Below are 21,079 nucleotides of genomic sequence, written 5' to 3'. Positions count from 1 at the left end.
GGATTGGTAAGGGGAGACATCTGATGGCAACTTCTGGCCTCTATATGCGCACACCCACATGCTCGCTCAAGCGTGCGCGCGCGCGCACACACACACACACACACACACACACACACACACACACATACACACATACACACATACACACATACACACACACCGGCTTCTATATCCTACCATATAGGTTGTTAACACTCCTGGAGAAAGTTCACAGGACCAGCTATCAACATCCCCTGTGTTGATCTCTGTTGCTCTTGTTTGTTTTATTTAAGACTTTTTAAATTCATTTTACATACCAATCACAGATCCCCCTCTCATCCCTCCTCTCGCTCACCTTAGCCTTTCCCATCCCTGACTCAACCTCCCCATCCCCTCCTCCAAAAGGGTAAGGGCTCTCATAGGGAGGCAGTGAAGCCAGGTACATTCAGTTGAGGCAGGACCAAGCCCCTCCCCCCTGCATTAAGGCTGAGCATGGCGTCCCACCATAGGTAGAGTTCTGTTTCTTATCATTGCACCCACCTCTTTTTTTTTATGTTCAAAATCTTGGTTTATTAAAATAAACAAACAAACAAACAAAACCCTACTCATTGTTTGAGGGTGCAATTAACTTTAAAGGTAATTACTCTTACTCCAGAACAGGTATTTTTTCCTATAGGACAATTGTTCTTCCTTGAGAAACCAAACTCTTTATTCCACAGGATAACTTAGAACTACTTCTTAATATGTTTTATATATGTGAGTATGTACAAATATATTAAGGATGTCAAGTATATTTTTGAGTACCACTGGCTCTTTAAAAGTGAACAAATGGGTTTTCAAAATCCTTATCTTAGCTGGCCTATGTAAGAGAAAATTCTGATTTCCTTTAATTGTCATTTTTAAAAGCTACTTTGAGGCCTTCACAGACACCTTAGAGTTTACAAAACATCTTAAACTTTATCTAAACTATAATGATAGACAGTTGTAATTTTATTTTTGAGATTATAATATAGTTACAACATTTCTTTCCCTCCCAGTCCCCGCCCTCATACATTTCTCCATGTTCTCCTTCAACTTCACAGTCTCTTTCTTCACTAACAGTTACTACATGTACCTATTGAGGAGAGGTCTTTAACATGAAGCTATCTTCCATCCTTCTCCCAGTACCTCTTCCCTGCAGAAATACACACAGAGATTAGCAAGCCTGCAGAAACTGGCTACTGAAGGGCAGGTGAAAAACAGCAACCATCGGCATGGAAGCTTGCCAGAAACAACTGCCAGGATCCATATCTACTGCTACTGAAGCAGAATTCCCTTGCAGGACCCTGAGGTGGATTCCATGCACACTAAAAAGAACAGATCCACAGGCCTCTGGCTAAACTGTTTCAATCACCAATCCTCTGTAGCACCACTTACGGAATTAAAACTGTTGTGACTTCTGGACAGGTTACAGACTATCCCCCACCTCTACTAATTTGCCTGTAAGTCAGGGAGTGGGGTCTTGCTAGTGTCTAGGAGTGGAGTCAGCATTCATGAAAATGGGCAGATTGTCCATATCCATGCTCCAACAATGGGCTTTAGGTTTTTTTAGCACTGTTGCAAAAACTGGGGAAATTTAAGAGAAACACAGTTGGGAGGAGAGGAACCAACCCTTTTTCATTGACTTTCACATTAATTTTTAGGGAACACAAACACTAGAGAAATGCATACAAAACACAAATAACTCTAGCTCATGCTTTCATAGTAACTCTAGGCCATGCTTTCATAGTAACTGATCCTTAACAAATTCACAGATGGACATAATAAATTCATTTTAAACCAATTGCTGAACCTTTTTGCTCCAACTTAAGCATATCTTTTCTAGATTTTAAAATGGTGTCAGGATGTTGGAATCTCAACTACACATCAAACAAAAAATTGGCATTTTTCCCCTGCAGTGGAAGGTTTTTGTTTTCAGATAACATGCAGTTATAAGAAACAATTCAGGGATCCCATGTGCCCTGCTTCCCCAGGGCCTTGTAACACTAGACAGTTTCACAACCAAGATGTTAACAGTAATACAGCTCTCTCTCTCTCTCTCTCTCTCTCTCTCTCTCTCTCTCTCTCTCTCTCTCTCTCACACACACACACACACACACACACACACACACACACACACACCAGTTCTCTCAATGACAGCATCACTCTTGTTGGCCTTTCAAGGACATATACCTACTCTTCTACCACACCTGGACTGAGAGAAATTAATCTACTCTCTTAGTCTATAATATCATTCTAAAAGTGTGATCCCATTGAAGGACTAGGAGTAAGACTCCTGACAGGCAGACAGACAGAAAGGAGACCCATGGATGGATAATAGGATGGCAAACTTTTGGCTTCTTTCTCACCTTCCTAACAAGACAAAATCAGCTTAAAACAAAGTCCTGGTAGGCTTTTTCTCCCACCAATAGCAGAGAGAGCAAAGTACTGAAAGTACTGAAATGGGAGCTGGACCACATTACTTCTCCCTAGAAGCATTAAGAATCTGTTCTTCACATGACATTCTTAAGTTTCACCAAGATTAAACTGAGTTTAAACCTGTCAAGATCCATTTTGCGTCTGGTTTCTCACAATTCTTCAACCTGAAGATCCAGATTATTTCTCCAGCATAATAAAAGCTTCTATTATATATCTGACTATTCTAGATTTCTATCTGTTGCTGTGATACAATAGAGACCAAAACTAAGTTAGGGAAAGAAAGAGTTTATTTGGCTTATGGGTCACAAGGGAAGCCGAGGCAGGAACTAAGAAGTTACTCCAGAGGAATGCTGCTTCCTGGCTTGTTCTCCAGGCTCACATTCAGCTGTTTCTTACATCTGCCAAGACCACCTGTCCATGGGGTAGCACCACCCATAGTAGGCTAGTCTCTCCCACATCAATCAGCAGTCACGAAAATGCTGCACAGACCTACGTACCAGAGAGTCTAAGGGAGGCATTTCCTCAATGGAGGGTCCTTCCTTCACGGTGACTCTAGTTTGTGTCATTGACAACAAACTAAACCACAGGCTCACCTCCTGACTCTTTATCTTTCTATGTCTTTTATAGTTTCAAGTATCTCGGTATCAGGCTACCTTGACTGGGCCTGAAGAACTTGTCACTTTTTCTGATTTTCCTTTCTGTGCTGTGTTGCTGGAGATTTCTTTCTTTCTTCTTTCCTTCCATTCTTTTCTCCCACAAATTAGACTCTTTGTCACTATTAAAAATCTGTATTTGAAAACGATTCTTGGAACAGTGGTTCATTATCTGTCTTAGTCATTATTCCACTGCTGTGAAGAGACACCACAAACAAGGCAACTTATAAAAGAAACCCTTTACCTGGGGGGCTTGCTTACAGTTTCAGAGGGGCTTGCCATTATCATCACAGCAGGGAGCATGGTGGCATGTAGGCAGACAGGACACAGAAGCAGCTGCTAAGAGCTTACATCTGATCCACAGCAGGAGGAACAGAAAGTGAAACTAGGCCTGCCGTGGGCTTTTGACAAGTCAAAGCTCAAGCTCAGGGTCACACCTCCTCCAACAACGCCACACCTCCTAATCTTTGCCAAAGAGTTCCACCAACTGGGAACCAACAGTCTCTTCAAACCACCACAACATCCATCAGCTTGTTCAAATTCAGCATCTGTCTCATCACCAGTAGATTTTTCCAGAACTAACACTGTCACCATGGAGTTCCACAAGTTTTTCCATTTTAAATATGGTTTTCTTTAGCATTTTTACTTTTCTAACAAACATGTTGTGAAGAAGGTAAAAGGATTGGCAAGCCCTTTCTGTGTCTTTCCTAATGTTGTCTGTAATCATTAACTACTTCTGTCACATAACTTGTCTGTACTTCTTGGGTCATGATTTTCATCATCTTCCCGATCTGGCAGACCTACTGGTACTGTGCATAGGACCTACTATGTAATCTGGTTGTGCTTTTTAGGAAAATCAGCACAGAGGAGATTGAGCAAATAACTGTCAGTTGTCTTGACATCAACGTAAGTGAGCTTCAATCATGGTCTGCCACAGTTTTACCATGGAACACATTTTGTCCATGCCAGCGAACTTAGGCAGCTTTTGCCTTAGGCATCGTGAGGAATTAGCTTGAGTTTCCTAAATGCATCTTTATCACTCTGTAGATCAGCAAGGCTCACTTCAAGCACATGACCTATAAAAGCCATCCAAAGCAATTTTGGTTCATTGAGTCCTTGTAACTAGTGTTTCCCCAATGTTTCTAACATTGAGCATAGCTAGAGCTTTCACGTCACACCAAACTTTCTTAGAAAATGTATCAACCACTTTCTTCTTGGATTCCTTCTTGACACATTTTCTGAGGTGCTTGTTCCTGCTGACCATGATGGTGCTGTTCAAAGAGCCACAAAAGTGTTGGAGATTTCTACAGTTATTGTGACTTGAATGTAAAATATCCCCCACAGCCTCATGTGATTGAACACTTGATCTGCAGCTGGTGGTACCTTTGGGAAGATGAGGGGACATCTAAGAGGGGAAACGTTATAGTCTGTCCTCACTTCCTGTTCCTTCTCTCCTTCTAGATTGTTGATGGAGTGTGAGAGATCAGCCTCATGCTCATACTACCATGTCTTCCTTGCAGTGATGGACTGTATCTGTTCTGAAACTGTAAGCAGAAACCCTTTCTCCTTTAAACTGCAACAAAAACAGAACTAAGCAAGTCATCTTACTAGTCCCCAGAGGACCCACTTTGCTTCCACCTGGTGTCTTTCTCGCTCTTTGTCTGCTCCTGCTTCATGACTGTCCCTCAACTTTGAGAAGTTACCTTATTGAAACTCCTCAGGAGATTTCATTTGCAGTCTCTCCTGTCCTTGATTGTCTCTCTTTCTTTCCAAATATGAACCACACTGAACCTACTTAGCTGCTGAGAGCAGACAAGATAGAGGTAGACAATTTCTTCTCTTCCAGGGACATTAATTTTGCTTATTTTGTTCCCACTGTTGCATGACACTTTTCCCCCTATTATATCTTGTTCCTATTTTTGAACAATAAATACAGAATCTTTTCCCTTGAAGCCTATGGCTTTCCTCGGCCATTGACACACAGCTGTGGCTTTCTGTTGGTTTCTAGTGGACAGCTGGCAGGAACACTGTGTGTGGAGACACTGGAACTGCCAGATGACAGGCTTTACTTTGTGGGGAGCTGAAGCTATTGAGGAGCACATGCATACCCTCGATTGCCTTAATTCTCCCCAAGTGGTTTTTGTGAGTTCTTGAGAAAAGAGATCTCTTAGTTTTTAACTTGAGAATAAAGTGCTGGGCTTCCCTATTCTATAAGTAACATTGCAGGCAGAAGGAACACAGTGTTGCTGGGGTACACAGCTCACTATTCATTCCATCACAAACACTACTGTGCGTACTAGTGTGAATCTTCCTCTAGACTTAAAAGACCTCCTACAACCACCGGAGGTCTATGTAAAAACAAAACAAAACAAACAACAACAACAAAAAACTGGGTAAATATTCTTCAAAAGATTATCAGTTTTAGAAGTATTCTCAAAGTCCATGCTAAGAAATTACTGAAACCATCTGTTTTTATTCTTTCTCCAACAAAAATCTCCAAAAAGCCTCTCCTTGCCAGGCATGGTAGCAAATGCCTTTAATCTCCCACTTGGGAATCAGAGGCAGGAGAGTCTACATGAGTTTAAGGCCAACCAGGTCTATACAGCAAATTTCAGGATAGTCAATCAGCATTACATAATGAGATCCTGTTTTTAAAAGAGAGAAAGGAAAGAAGGGGAGGGGAGGGAAAGGGAGGGGAGGAGAGAGGAGAGGAGAGGAGAGGAGAGGAGAGGAGAGGAGAGGAGAGGAGAGGAGAGGAGAGGAGAGGAGAGAAAATTCTTTATAGAGGATTGGGAGATGGGTCAGTGGGTAAGATCACTTGCTGTACAAACAAGAAGATATGGATTCATATTCCTAGAGCCAACGTAAAGCATAAAAGCCAGGCAGAGTGTGTGCACATAACCACAATGTTGAGGGACACAGACAAGCAGATCCCAGGAGCTTGCTGGCTAGCTAGCTTAGTCCAAATGGCAAGTTTCAAGTTCAGTAAGAAATGGTGTCAAATGAAAAAGAGCAGTGGAAAGCAATAGAGTGAGACAACCCAAGACACCAGAGCTCCTCTTCCAGCCTCTGCATGCACACACATGGGCAAGCACACTGGCACATACACAAACATACACAACACACAAAAACACACAAACTGCAGAAACAGAAAGTATTTTCATTCTCATCTCACACATGAACATGATCTTGAGTCTGTCCTGTGAGTTTATAATGCCTTTGAGATAAAGGGTTGAGCAAAACTGTGTTTTATTGAACTGAAGAGTTTCCATAACATCACATGTGAACACTTGCTGAGTCTACCAGATAGTACATTGAAATAGAAACAAGGTCTCACCGGATACTAGCACTGCTTGAAATGTAGATATAAAAGAAATGATTATTCAAGGAGGAGGATGTTAGACATCCTACTGTGACATCCAAATGTGTGTGCACTCGAATGCAACTCCCCATGTGTGCACACACACACTAGCTTTTAAGCACAACCTGTACACAGTATATATAGAAACAGACACAAAGACTATAATGAACAAAGAAAACAGGAAGGATTCTTCGGGTTTCCAGAAACCTATGGTAAAAGAGTTGTCATAGTTAGCTCCAGCTGTCAACTTCACACAATCCAGTCACCAGGGAAGACAGAACCCCAAATGAGGAGTTGCCTAGGCCAGATTGGCCTGATGCCATGTCTGTGAGGCATTTTCTTGATTGCTAATTGATGCTGGGGGCCCAGCCCACTATGGGCATGGCATCCCCAAACAGGTGGATCTGTATAATAAAGTTAGCTGAGCAAGCCAGTAAACGTGTTCCTCTGCAGTTTCTGCTTCTTTATTTGCCATGTGTTCCTGCCTTGACTTCCCTAAGTGATGACTGGAAACTGTGAGGTGAAATAAACCTTTTTCTCCTAAAAAAAAAAAAAAAAAAAAAAAGAAATGATTATTTAAAAAATCAACCAAAAGGGGATACCTCTTATATTCTTCACACTAATTCAAAGCAAAAAAAGGGGGGGGGCGGTATTTTAGACACAAAACCACTTAAGAAATAAGACATAGACTTGTTGACCTCCATACATACATATATTTGAGTGACTTTTCAAACAATGGAGGTTTTTGAGTTCTGGTAGAATGTCACATGGAAGTATTTTCTGCCTGAGTTGTTTTCTTTTTGTTCTCTTCCCTGACAAAGTACTCAGCATAATCCATTTTCTAAAATTGTTTCTCCACAATATCCCCTAACAGTAAGCCAAAGTAAAAACCCACCACTCTCCTAGTCCTCCTCTGAACAGCATGCACCCTGGCTGTCTCGGGGTTGCCAGTTCCCCCTTCAGGGCACTCCAGCACACCCTCTGCTCTTGCTCGCAGTCCATCAATGCTGCCTCTCATCCCATCTCTACTCCCATGACCTTTACTCTCAACAATAAGCACTTAGTACTGGAGGTCAATGTTCTTTACCTACTAACTGCTCAGTGCTTTCCTATTAGCTAGCTGCTAAACGGAACTTATTATAATACTAACAACTCTAGAGGATGGACATCAAGCACTATTCTCACTTAGAGATGAGGAACTGAGGCACAAAGAAAGTAGGTACCGTGCCTAATGCCTCAGAGCTAGTAAGAAGCAGCTCCACGATGAGAAATCAGGTAACTTAGCTCTTGTCAGTGAAATGTTACCATATGAAATTGAGCAAAAGCCAAGACTTATACAAAAATACATTTAAAAAAAGAAATGCAAATACACCTACCAGTTGGTAAATACTCGCTATTTATTTATCCGTCCCTAGCATACATAATCAGTGGTGGTTTGAATGAGAACAGCCCCCATGGGCTCATACGTTAGAAGTTTGGTACCCAGTTGGCATACTGTTCAGGAAAGAAGAGGAGGTGTAACCTTAAAGTGTGTCACTAGGGATGAGGTTTCAAAAGCCTCCAATAGTCCCAGTTAGCTCTTTCTCTCTGCCTCCTCCTTGCAGACAAGGAGGTCTCAGCTCCACTATAGTACCATGCCTATCAGCCTGCTGCCATGGTGACCACAACAATGGTTATGGACTCACCCTCTGAAACCGTGTAATAGCTAATCTTAGTTATCAACTTAACTACATCTGGAATTAACTAAAACTCAGAGCAGCTTGATATACCTGTGAAGATTTTTTTTTTTTCTTAATTAACTCATTTGAAGTGGGAAGACCTACTTTTAATATGGATCTTTAAAAGTAAGAAGCTCCGCATTTAATCTGGTCCACAACTTCTGCCAGCAGCCTATATAAAGGACATGGAAGAAGGAAGCTTTCTCTCTGCCTGCCTGCTCTTTCTCTCTCTCTCTCTCTCTCTCTCTCTCTCTCTCTCTCTCTCTCTCTTGCTAGCAAGTTCATTCATCCACTGGAATTAGAGTCTACTTCTTTGGAATTATGTCATATACTGAAAAATAGACATTAAGCCTTGTGGACTGAATAACTACTGGATTCTTGGACCTTCTGTTGGTAGACAGCCATTGTTGGATTAGCTGGACTACAGCATATAAACCTCTCTTTTCTTGCCCACTCCACCCCCAGGTTCCACTAGAGAACCTTAACTAATATAAACTGTAAGTCCCAAATGAAATCTTTCTTCTGTAAGTTGCCTTGGTCATAGAAGTTTCTTCATAGTAATACAAAAGTAACTAAGACCGGAGTTGGTACCAGGGAGTGGATTATTGCTATTACCACTCTGAACATGTTATTTTTTTTTTTTTTTTTGAGGAATGTGGAAGACTTTGGAACTTGGAGCTAGGAAAGCAATTGAGTACTATAAGTGGGGCTAATGGGCCATCCCAGTAGGATCACAGACGACAGTAGAAGCTGAGTATGATGCAGAATGTGAGTGCCTTGTTCAAGAGGTTTTATTAGCAACTGGACTACAAACTATACTTAAGATAGTTTGGTAAAGAATGTGGCTGCTTTGGCCTGTCTCCTAAGAATGTGTCTGAAACTAAATTGAAAAGTTTTGAACTAATTTCATTGGCAGAGGAGATTTCAATACAGCCTAATATGACTCCACTACACAGTTATTAGTCATCACTCTTAGTCAGATCTACAATAAAAAATATCAAGTGAGGCAAAAGAAATATGAAAGACAGAGTTTGAGGAGAAAAAGAACACTAGAAAATTTAATGTTGTAGCCATGGTTTGCGCTGAAAATTTTAAATGGAAATTGAATAAAGGGAATGGTGTCCACAGGGTAAGACCCCACCCAGCTAAACTTGCAGTCTGTAAAAAGAACAGGCCTAAAGAAGTATCTGTTCCTAAAGAGCAACAACAAAGCAAATCATATACAAATGCACTCCAAGAAGGGTCCAGGTTACATTCCAAGCAGGGAGTAGAATTGAATTTGAAAGCAGCAATCTCTTGGTTCTGGTTTTAAGAGTCATGAAGTATATGAGTTATAGGTTTGTGGAACCTTCCTCCATGACTAAGAAAAGCCACTTGATTCCAAGCTTGTGCCTGGAGGAGGAGAGGTGTCCCTGCATGGAGGTCTGGACAGGCCATTTCATGAAACTGTGAAAGTGAAGCCTAGATTGTACTGGAGACCCCACGATGTCTAAGACGCCAGAGTTGTAGGATATCTGCCCAGGAGAGCCACTCACAGAGAATGGGACCAGACAAAGAGAGAGCAGTGTCTGCAGTCAGCAAAGCTGAGAGAATGGAACCATCTAAGCTCATTGACACTGGACATAGAGCTACAAAATTTAGAGTTTGCCTTGCTGGGGTTCGGTTTTGCTTTGTTTCTGCTTTGTTCCACCAATTTCTCCTTACATCCCCATTCCTCCCTTTTAGAATGGTAATATATATTCTATGCCATCATGAGTTAGAAGTGTGTCATTTGAATTTTGCTTTTATGGAGGGTTACAATTAAGACATTACCTTGAATCTCAGAAGAGACTTTGGACCTTTTAAACAACTTGAGACTTAAAAACTGGGAATTTTTGAAGTTGGACTGAATGCATTTTGGATTATGATATAGTCACAAGCCTATGTGGGAATAGAGTAGTTTCAATGGCAATGTCTCCCATAGTCTTATATATTTGGATGCTTGGTCCCCAGTTAGTTGAACTGTTTGGGAAGGATTAGGCAGTCTGGTCTTGTTGGAGAAGGTATGTCACTAGGGGGTGAGATTTGAGGTTTCTCTGCCTCTATTTGCAGATAAGGATGTGAGCTGTCCTCTGCTGCTCCAATGCCATGCCTGCCTGCTGGCTGGCACTCCTGACATAGTAGTCATGAATTCTAACCCTCTGGAACTATAAGCCCCCCAAAACCCTTTTTCTATAAGTCACCTTGGTCATGGTGATGTGTCACAGCAACAGAAAAGTAACTGAGACATTATCTCATCCTTGCAAACTACTCCAAAGGCAGCAGCTACTATGCCCATTTTGAAGATGAGTAGACGAAGCCTGCAACCACAGTACTGACGGGAGAGCTGGACGAGAACCCAGGGCTTCTTGGCACCACATTTCATCTCTTCAAAATGCATTGCTGCCTCTCTCATCATCCAAGGAGAATGTGACTTTTATGTCATCACTGTAGCAATCTGCAAAGTTAAAAATGCTGTCTCTACATCTGGCCTACATCCCTGGCCCAACACCTTAAGGTTTTATTTTTAGATAGGGCTTCCCTGGAGACTTCATTTCTCTTCAGAACATTATCCTCTGAGGGCTTAGGGCAGCATGAGAGCAGACAATGTTTTGTGCAGAGTTAATGAAATGACCAGTAAGGAAAGAAGTAGGACAATAACTAAGCAAGGACATTTCCATGAGTAAGGCTGTACTTCACATTTAAAATAGTCCCATCATAGTTATGCCAGTACTTCATCAATAGAATATGTTGCCAGCAAGTCATATTTTAGCGCACAGGATTCATAGCTAGGTAAGACTCTTGGTAACTTTCATTCCCCGAGAAGTCTGCATTGTCTGCATAGCGCCTTCCAGGACTATGAAAGCTAGTCAGCAGGAAGAAGCTTCCTGGTCAGCATCAATTTGATTCCTCCATGTCCTGTGACCAAAGTGGGTAATGACTTCAGCAACTGGGTCATACCATCAAGTTATGGTAGGCAACCAAGAGCAACAGCAATGGCCTGCATGAGGGGGAAGAGTGTCTCTGGGATGCCCCTGACCATCAGCTCAAGAGGAGGTATTCCACACCTAACAGTTCAGCTTTTTATTTGGCAACCAGTGGCTTCTGAGAGGAACACTATCCCCTGTGTATAGGTTAACTCCAATTAAACTCTTGCGAGTGTTTAAAAGGAGATTATACAACAGTAGGTTTGTGGGGCTGTAAAGACAGCTTAGCAATAAAGAGCATTATCTGATCTTCCAGAGGATCCAGGTTTAAGTTCCAGCACCCACATGGTGGCTTACAACCATCTGTAATTCTAGCCCAAGGATATCTGAGACACTTCTCTAGCCTCCACAGATACCAGACATGCAGGTGTTGCATAGACATACATCCAGACAAAACACTCATATACAAAAAGAAAAAATAATAATTAATTAAATTTTTAAGAATAGGTTTTCATATGGCTTTTCCAAATGTTCTTAGTATTAGTCATCTCTCCCCCAACCCTTCTTCCACCCCACCCTTTCTGATTTCTAATTGAGTTTAAGGCCCACTCCACAGAAGGAAATACATGGTTGGGTACTGCAAATCTGGCCAAGAACCCATGGCCGGAACGCTCAAAGGCCCCAGGAGTGAACTTACTGCTCTTCTTTTTCAAACAGACATAGTATCCAGCTGCCCTCTAGATTCTTATCTCTCTACCACAAATTAGTGCAGCTCTCAGAGCTCACCGGAGAAGTTCCTGTCTGCAGTGGAAAGTGGTTAGCACAGAAGCCTACAACCATCCTAAGTACAGGGAATGTCAGCGACAAATGGAACATCCATATCACACACCCTCTTCAAGGCTCAAGGGCCATCTCTCATAAGAAGGTACGGAAAGACTGTAAGAGCCAGAAGTCAGGGAGGCGCAAAGAGAAACAGTGTCTTCTGGGTATGACAAGACCGCTAAACTCATAAACTGTACAAGACCTGCATCGATCAGTCCAGCCGATGCTCCATCTTGGAAAGTGGAGGGACTCAAGAGCCCCAACCCCTATAGTTAGAGTTATTGGCAGTGGGTGGCTTCTGGGGGAAGGAATCAGTTTCTCTTATGGATGTGTCCCCTGATAGGTGCATCATGCTCCAGTGCATGTGGTCCCAGACCCGTGAGTATACAGGAAGCACAAATTGGACTTGGTGGGTTATTTTAAAAGAAAAAGAAAATGAAGTTGGGGCAGGGTGAGGTGGGGCTGTGGGGTGGATATGGGAGTGTTTAAGGGAGAAAATTGAGGGATAAATATAATCAGAACACATTGTATGCACGTATGAAAATCTGAAAAAAAATATATTTTTTAAAAAGTAAGTCAAAGTATGCCTAACCTAAGAAAAAAATCATGCTGTCCTTCATCAAATATAGTATTTTCATAAAGTTAACTAAAATTGAATTGTCTAAATGGGTTCTTGAAGTGCCAACACAATGTCAGAGTTAGATAAACTTTGTAAATGAAGAATGTTTTCAATTCTTTTATTTATATACTTTAGAATTCTGAAGTCAGTCTAAAACTGTCATAGTCATAACTGCCTTCAAACTGGTAAGATTGCCACCCAGCGTTTATATGATACTTCTGGTAAGGAGACAAACTTCACTTCATGTAAGGAAATAAGGTATCAGATTCCTTTTTCACACTGCAAATAAAGTGTTCGTCTTCAGTTAACGTGATACATCACAAAGTAGAATTTGACCTTAAAATAGTAACTTCCGTAGGTGTGAGGATGACGGGCAATGACTGAAAATGGATGCCTCTGATCCAAGCTTAGGAAACATCTAAAATAGTTGCACCTGTAGAAAGAGACTAGCATTGGGGGCAGCCAGGGGTTGCACGAGGCTGTGAAAATCGGTAATTGTTTCTCTATGGATATAAAGTTTGCTGTGTAAGTTAACATATCCACAACCTTTGCCACAATTCTTAAAATTGTGTAAAGATGAATAGGAAAACCAATTATTTTAAGGTTATTAGAGTAGTAACTCATCACTTTTAAGGATTAAAACAGACAATGTTATACATTAAAAGTTCCTTAAAATTCTAGAAAAATAATGTTATGAGAATGAAGGTCATACAAAAAATTTTTAAAAATTGAAATAGCATTTCAGCCCCACTAGAATAAAAATTTTAATGAAAGTGCATGTTAATTTCTGTTCAGCAAATCTTCAAAGTGTTTTGCTTAAAATGAAGCTAAGAGAAATTAAAATAGGGTTGGAGATTTAGCTCAGTGGTAGGCCCTGGGTTTGGTCTTCAGCTCCAAAAAAAAAAAAAAAAAAGAGAGAGAAATTAAATAGATACTCCACCAATGGAAACCCACTTTCACAGTAATTCAGAAAGCTGCACCAACTGCCTTAAAAACATCCTCCAGGACTTCCTCTTCTGACACAGGCAAGCTATGGCAAACCAGCGCTCCAGCAGATACAGGCCAGGAAAACGGTGAACACTGAGAAACGCTTCAAAGACATCAAAGAACCACCAGAGCAAGGGAACTTGCGACTCCAAGATTTCAGAGATTAAAATACAGGAAAATGTGAGGCCGCAGCTCTAGGCAGTCACACTTCTTCCCTAGACATAAGCCAATTCCAAATGCCAGCTCAGAGGAATTCTTAAAACAGCTGAGAAGCTGAGAGCTTGAAAAGAGGCAGCCGAAAGGCTCACGAGCAGCTGAGAAGCTGTGAAGTTGAGCAAAAGAGGCAGCTGGGCAGCTGGGAAGCAACAGAGCAGCCTGGGCTGGAAGAGGAGTTCAAGTTCAGGAGAGCATGTGGGTGGGGACCTGGGCTTCACGACACTACTGCGGGAGCACGGAGAAACCAAAGGGCCCATAAGAGGACCACACCCTAGTTTCTCACCAGGTCAAGTCCTTTCATCTTAATTAAATTTCCTAATCAAAGTTACTTTGTAAGACACAAACCAAATGTCAAAACACACTATAAAGAAGTTGATCAGTGACCAGAGGCATTGAGAATGAAAAGGTAACTCAAGGCAGGGGCTCCCGCAATAAGATGACTAAGGCTTTGGTAGGGTTTGAATCTTGATTGACTTCCAAGAGCCCGAGTATTGAAGGCTGCATCTCCACAGCCTGTGGCTCAGCTGGAAAGTAGTGGAACTGTTAGGAGGCAGTGCCTAGTGAAGAAAGTTAGGTTACTGGGTGTGCCCTTGAGGAGGCTGCTGGGATCCCAGTACCTCCTTCTCTTTCTTTAGTTCCCTGGCTGCTGTGAAGTGAACAGTGTTGCTCTACCATGTGCTCACACCCTACACGTCACATCACAGCCTCAGAAACAATGCAGCCTAAACCATGGACCAAAATAAAACTTTCCTACATATAGGCTGACTGGCTCACGTATTTTGTCATAGTGACAGAAAGCTAACATATGACTCATAATTTAAAATACACACATATATATATACATATATATAGAGAGAGAGAGAGTCTGGATGTGTGTGATAATTAATCTACCAGAAAAACACAAGCAGTCAAGTTGAAAGATAAACAAAAGAATTGACACTAAAACATCCAAATAGGAAAGCACAAAAACCATAACATATATAAAGGTGCTGTCTCTCACCAATCAGCAGTGAAATGCAAGTAAAGATAGCACAAACCCCATATGGCTAAAATTTTAAAAGTAACAGCAAAAGCAAATACTATGTTCAGGATGTAATACGAAAGGGACTTCTAGGCCTTGCATTTGGGAGCGGAAACTGTTGTGCTATGCCAGCTACTAAAAACATACCACCTTGTCATCCCTGCCATGCAGCAGCCCCATCAAATACAGACTGAAGAGAAATGCTCTTATCCATTTATTAAATGGCACAAATGTTTTCCTACAGCACTGTTTGAAATAACCAGCTATTAGAACAGCAAGTATCTGTAAGGAGCAGAATTAAAAATAAATAATCTCTTCATATAATGAAGCACTACACCACCACGAGATTGAGCAAACAACTCAGAACAGCACCCAGATCAATCAACAAAAGTAATCTGGGCCAACGGCACAGGCACAGAAACGCATTATATTGCAATGCAAAGGCAATGTTAACTATGGCACTAGTAGGTGATGGGTGGTTCTTCTAGAGGACGGAGTGATTCAAGAACAGGGAAGGGACGTCCAGGGTGTTACGACTGACTCCTGAGATGCTGCGACATTTCCTTATTCTCTGTGGTGGTTATATATGTAGACTCCTTTTTCAGCTCTTGCTAAGTTATCCTTTATGGTTTTTATATCTTTCTGTCTGAATATGAAACTTCTAAAAAAAAAAAAAATCTTGGGCTAGAAAGACAGTTCAGAGGTTAAGAGCATTGGCTGCTCTTCCAGAGGTCCTGAGTTCAATTCCCAGCACCCACATGGTGGCTCACAACCATCTATAATGAGATCTGATGCCTTCTTCTGGTGTGCAGGCAAGACACTGCATTCATAATAAATAATTTTAAAAGGGGGGGAAGGTATTGGGGATTTAACTCAGTGGTAGAGCACTTGCCTAGCAAGCACAAGGCCTGGGGTTCGATCCTCAGCTCAAAAAAAAAAAAAAAATCATTAAAACATGGCATGTTGGACCATACCAGTAATCCACATCCTCAGTCAGCAGAGCATGGTGAGTTTGAGGTCAGTCTGAGCTATGCAATGGGACTGTCTCAAAACACCAGGGCACAGACACTCAGCTCAATGGTAAAGTGTTTACCTTGCACATGTAAGGGCCTGGGTTCCAGCCTCAGCAATGAAAATAAATGAATATATTCAAAGTTTCAGAAATCTGATTTCCCAGAAACAACCTTTAGGAGGAAGTCCTTTTAAATATTCTTTAAAAGTTAATAGAATTAAAATGTCTGTAAAAAAGCTTGAGACCTTGGAACAAAGAATTTATACCTGACACTGAAATAACTGTTCATCAAAGAAAAAAAAAATGATATGTTTGGCCCATAAATTTTTGCACTTTAGAAGACATTAAGACAATAAAAAAAAATCTGGAACTGACCTAGGCACTCTGCACATACATTATAGTTAAGTAGCCTGTTCTTCTTGTGGTATTCCTAACAGTGGGAGCAGGGGCTGTCTCTGACTCTGTTACAGGCTTTGGAACCCTATTCCTCATACTAGGCTGCCTGGTCCAGCCTTAATAACTCACTACAACTTGATATGCCGTGGCTGGCTGACATACATGGAGGCCTGCCCTTTTCTAAAGAGAAAGGAGGAAAATGGGGAAAAGGGAAGGGAAGGAGAGAGGGAAAGATGGGGAAACTGTGGTCAAGCTGGAGAATAATTAATTAATAATTAATTAAGTAAAAGATAATGAAAAATCAAGTAACAGACTGAATGTGTTTTCAAATCATGGATCAAACAAACTTGTACCCAAATCCTATAAAGAACATGTATGTCTTAGTCAGAGTTTCCATTGCTGTGACAAAACATCATGACCTAAAGGTAAGTTGAGGAGGAGAAGGTTTATCTGGCTTCCACTTCCACTGATAGACACCAGAACAGGAACTCCAGCAGGGCAGGAACCTGGAGGCAGGAGCTGATGCAGGGGTCATGAAGGGGAGCTGCTTACTGGCTTGCTCAACATGGATTGTTCAGCCTGCTTTCTTCTAGAACCCAGGACCACCAGCCCAGGGATGGCACCACTCACAATCAGCTGGGTCTTCCCCTACCAACCACTAATTAAGAAAATGCCTTATAACTGATCTCATGGAGACATTTTCTCAACTGAAGTTCCCTTTTTTCCGATAACTCTAGCTTTTGTCAAGTTGGCATAAACTAGTCAGTACAACTTATAACTGAGAAGTTCTCAAATAACCCAATCAAAAATGAACAAAAAATATCAGCAGACATTATCAGGATAATAGACAAATAGCTATCATATTGAAGTAAAATGTTCCACATCACTGCAATTAGGAACGTCTGTATTAGTATTACACCCACCAGAATAATGACAGTGAATAAATGAGCCACAATAAATGCTGAAGGGGACCTGGAGAGAGAGAGGGTCACCCACACACTGCTGAGAAGTATAGAAGATGAAGGAACTGCTTTGGAAAACCACTGATCAGTTTCCAAAAAAAAAATCATACAGCCCAGCAATTTCTCTCCTAGATATTCAGCCAAGAGGGGGAAAAGGCCTAGCCATACAAAAATTTACCCAGGTGTGGTCACCGTAACATTGTTCCTAAGAACAGCAAGCTGCAAACAACCCAAAGGTCCACCAGTTAACAAACGGATAAACAACGGCATGATGGTACAGCTACACATGGAAAACTGTTAACAACAAAGAGAAAGAATGCACACATGTGTGCTGGGCTTTCCATGGACTTCACAAACATACGCAAAGGCACTCAGCCACAAGAAACCACATTACACAATTCTGTTTATCTGAATGTTCACACAGGCTTCAGAACAGAGCGGTGACTTTGACACGGCACCTTTCTTTTCCATTCTCTCACCTCCTTTCTGGAAAAAAACTAGCAACTCTCCACAATTTCTTTCCAAATAGTGAGGTAGACTCCCTACCCTTCCATGCTACCTCACCACCATCAACCAGGCACATCTTCTGACATGACAGACACTACACAGCATGCACTCCAAAGATCTTCACATCACTGCAAAGAATGGAGTTCCTTTTTGTCTTTTCATTGCTTAAAAAAAAAAAAAAATGTAGAAGTCTCTATGTTCCCTACCACATTTTCTAGAAAATTCCTACCACAAAGGTTGTCTAGTTTATGCCTAGATTCCCACAAGAGACTGTGATTATAACTTGTTTTTCATAACATCATGTTTTGTTTCTGACTGATTATTCCTGGTAGATCAAATCAAGCCAAGAAATACATCTCAGACATCATTCATATTTAAGGGACTGTGCTAAGAGTTTGACACTGGTCTATGACATGCTATATACTAAAACCAAACAGGGCTGGAGAGGTGGCTCCCTTTGTAAAGTGCATGTAGAACAAGCAGGAGGGCCTGAGTTCTACCTCAAGCATCCACATAAAAAGCCAGTGGAGGAGCACCCCTGGAGATCATGGCTCAGCAAGCCTGGCTATATCGATGAGCTCCGGATTCTGTGAAAGACCCTGTCTCCAAAATGAAGTTGGAAAGGAATCCAGGAAAGCACTGGCCATCAACCTCTAGCCTCTACATGCACACACACAAATACACATGTCTACCTACAACTATGCGTGTCCACCTGCACACATACATGGACACATACACAGAGAGAAAGAGAAAAATAGAACAAACAGATGGGGAAATTCTGCACACCCTATGCTGCCGGGGTCCAGCCTCGGCTTGGGTTCAGGTCCTGAGATGGGAAGGGGAGTCAGTGCAAGGAAAACGTCTGACCACTAAGTGGGTTGCATTCAAGTGGTCCCAAATAGCTCAGGCCATCTTTATTTATACTTAAACAGAGCTTTTCTTACCAGGGTTACATGAACAGCTCTATTATTGTCTTCTATTTTTGACTTAAAGAAGTACATTACAACTTAAGGAATACATCGTGATCATTATGAAAGCCCCCATTGTTCCCCTTTATGCTTCGCCAAATACACCTTCCCATCCCCTGCATAACCTTATTCTAGACACAGAGTTCAGCATTTTTGCAGGTTTAACTGCATATTGAGCCAGACACATCCTGTTCTCGCAGCACTTACAGCTGGCAGCAGCTACTTGTAGTTACAACGTTAAAAGATGGTAGAAATGGGTACAATGCTTTAAGGACAACAATATTCATACCCAAACAATTCTTTCATGCCTGCAAGATATGTTTTTCTACAGTTCCCTTTTCCATAGAAGGGTCCCATGTCACAATCTCTCTGTAAAAGGCAGACCTTAATAAAACACTCTTTTCCCATCTCACTATACCATAGTTCTTCCACCAATATTAAGCTCCTGTGTATGGCAAAGATGGATCTATCCATCCCACATTTTGCATTGTATTTTTTCCTCTTTGGGGCATACCAGAAACTACCAGTGATGTCCAGGGAACTTACGCTCAACAGATGGCACCATTTGTATCCCTGGGGCTTTCTTCCTAGTCTGCGTATGCAGGCCCTGCTCTCCTTTCCCGAACTGTAAAACATGGTTAATGTTCCATGTGTTGTTTTCTCATATGTGCCTAACTATCTCCCTTGAGTTAGAAAAGTTCCCAGGGTTGGGAGTTGAAGTTAGTAATTCCAGATAAGAGATTTAAGAAGCATTAGCCCTCTGCTGAATCTTAGGGGGAAAATATTGGAAAGGGAAAAGAATTTCCAGGGAAAATTATAGCTGTTGCATGTGTAACTGACAAAGTATAATGACAGAGAAAAATGCCTGCAAGCTGCATCAATTTTGCAAATTCCTACCCTTTCCAGTTGACTACTGGTCTTTGGAGAGTCCATTTCCATAGATGTCTTGCCCCAAGGAAACCCACTGGACAGGTAGTCACGTGCTGATCTGAGACTAGGCTGCATGGCTCCCAACACCATGCACTCTTTCTTACTACAAACCCAAACACTGTCTCGGAGATAGTTCAGGCATAACCTCTTTACAATGCAGATAGTTGAGTAGACTCCCTACCTCACCACCCCACCTCACCCCAATCAGGAGGCACATCTTCTGACATGGTATAACAGAAATTTCTTCACAGCAGGTACTTTAAAGACCATCACATCACCAGAGACCTCAAATAACCCCAATTTTTTTATATGCAACAACTATTCATTAAAAAAAAAGATAGACTCTTGGCCCATTGATCCTATATTGTGTAAATACAACTCAGTATCATAGCAATTTCAATGATGAACACAGGAGGAAATATGGAATTACTAGTTCTTCTTCCTGAAAAATAATGCCAGAGGAGAGGTGCAGAACTAAAGATCACACTGCTCTTTATATGTCACTGCAGAAGAGGGCTGGAGACCAGCGGGGACTCACCAAGAAAAGTGACAGGTCACTTTTGACCTCGATTCAGTGCCATTTCTCAATATAACTCTAGAAAGCTGAAGAAGATTCTGAAAAGTCTAAGGTCATACTTAAAATACTTGAAGTTCAAAAATATATGAAAGATGACATTGGCTTTAGTATTCAAGGTAGTTAAGAGACAAAAACACAATCTCCATAATGTCGTTATATACCAATTATAAATACCTGACTCATTTACTGGGCCCTGATGCCAAATCTAAGGAATATGGCACAGCCCTTTAACATACTCTTTTCAATTTAGTTACTTCTTTAGGAGTCTTTCCTCCCCTTGCTCGCTCACTCCCTTCCTTCCTTTCTCTCTATCAAAATATAGACTGTCATCTATACAAAATGTTTATGATCAGAAGGTTTCACCTTTGGGAACATTTTAGAATTTGGAATATTTTGCAATCAGAAATGTTCTGCAATCCAGAACTTTTTGAGCATGGCAGAGCTTGAAAATAATTTCAGAGCACTTGGGACTTCAGGGTTTCAGACTGTGATACCCAATTTGTGCACAGTGTCTGCCCCAAGTTTGAGAAGGTTTCAAACAGGAATCTCCTGAGCTTACAGAACTTGAAAGCCTCATGAGGAAACTCACAAGAAACACCCAGTACTCTCTGGGCTACACCTTTACCCCTGCTGTGAAGGCCAGGATGCTCCAAGAGTGCAAAATATGGAAACATAATTCATCATTTACAAGTGTCCTTACTTTATTAACAATATTTGCTAAATCTCATGCTCCAGAGTGACATGACGCTATTATCCAGGAAAAATTCACATGCTGAACAGAGGTTTATTTGGCTTCAAAGGTATAGGTTATGTATTACTTTCGGTGGGGAATGAAAAGAAAAGAGAGGGGTCACAGTGGTTAAGAGCCAAAAGAAAACAAGGGCAGCAAACAGGAGTCTTTCACTGCACTGAGAGAGAATTGTACGTAATGAATATGGGTCCTGGCAAA

General features: G+C 41.4%; 1 protein-coding gene and 1 pseudogene across 1 annotated transcript in view; both read right to left on the bottom strand.

Moving 5' to 3' along the window:
- The window catches only part of Gpr63 (G protein-coupled receptor 63), a 53,272-nt gene that overhangs the window by 17,441 nt on the left and 14,752 nt on the right, over positions 1–21,079 (bottom strand). The gene's annotated exons all lie outside the window — the stretch shown is intronic.
- On the bottom strand, positions 1,484–4,353 carry LOC118577850 (annotated as a pseudogene).

This window comes from Onychomys torridus, chromosome 2, assembly GCF_903995425.1.
Source record: "Onychomys torridus chromosome 2, mOncTor1.1, whole genome shotgun sequence".
NCBI lineage: Eukaryota > Metazoa > Chordata > Mammalia > Rodentia > Cricetidae > Onychomys > Onychomys torridus.
This window is presented reverse-complemented; position numbering and strand designations above follow the sequence as displayed.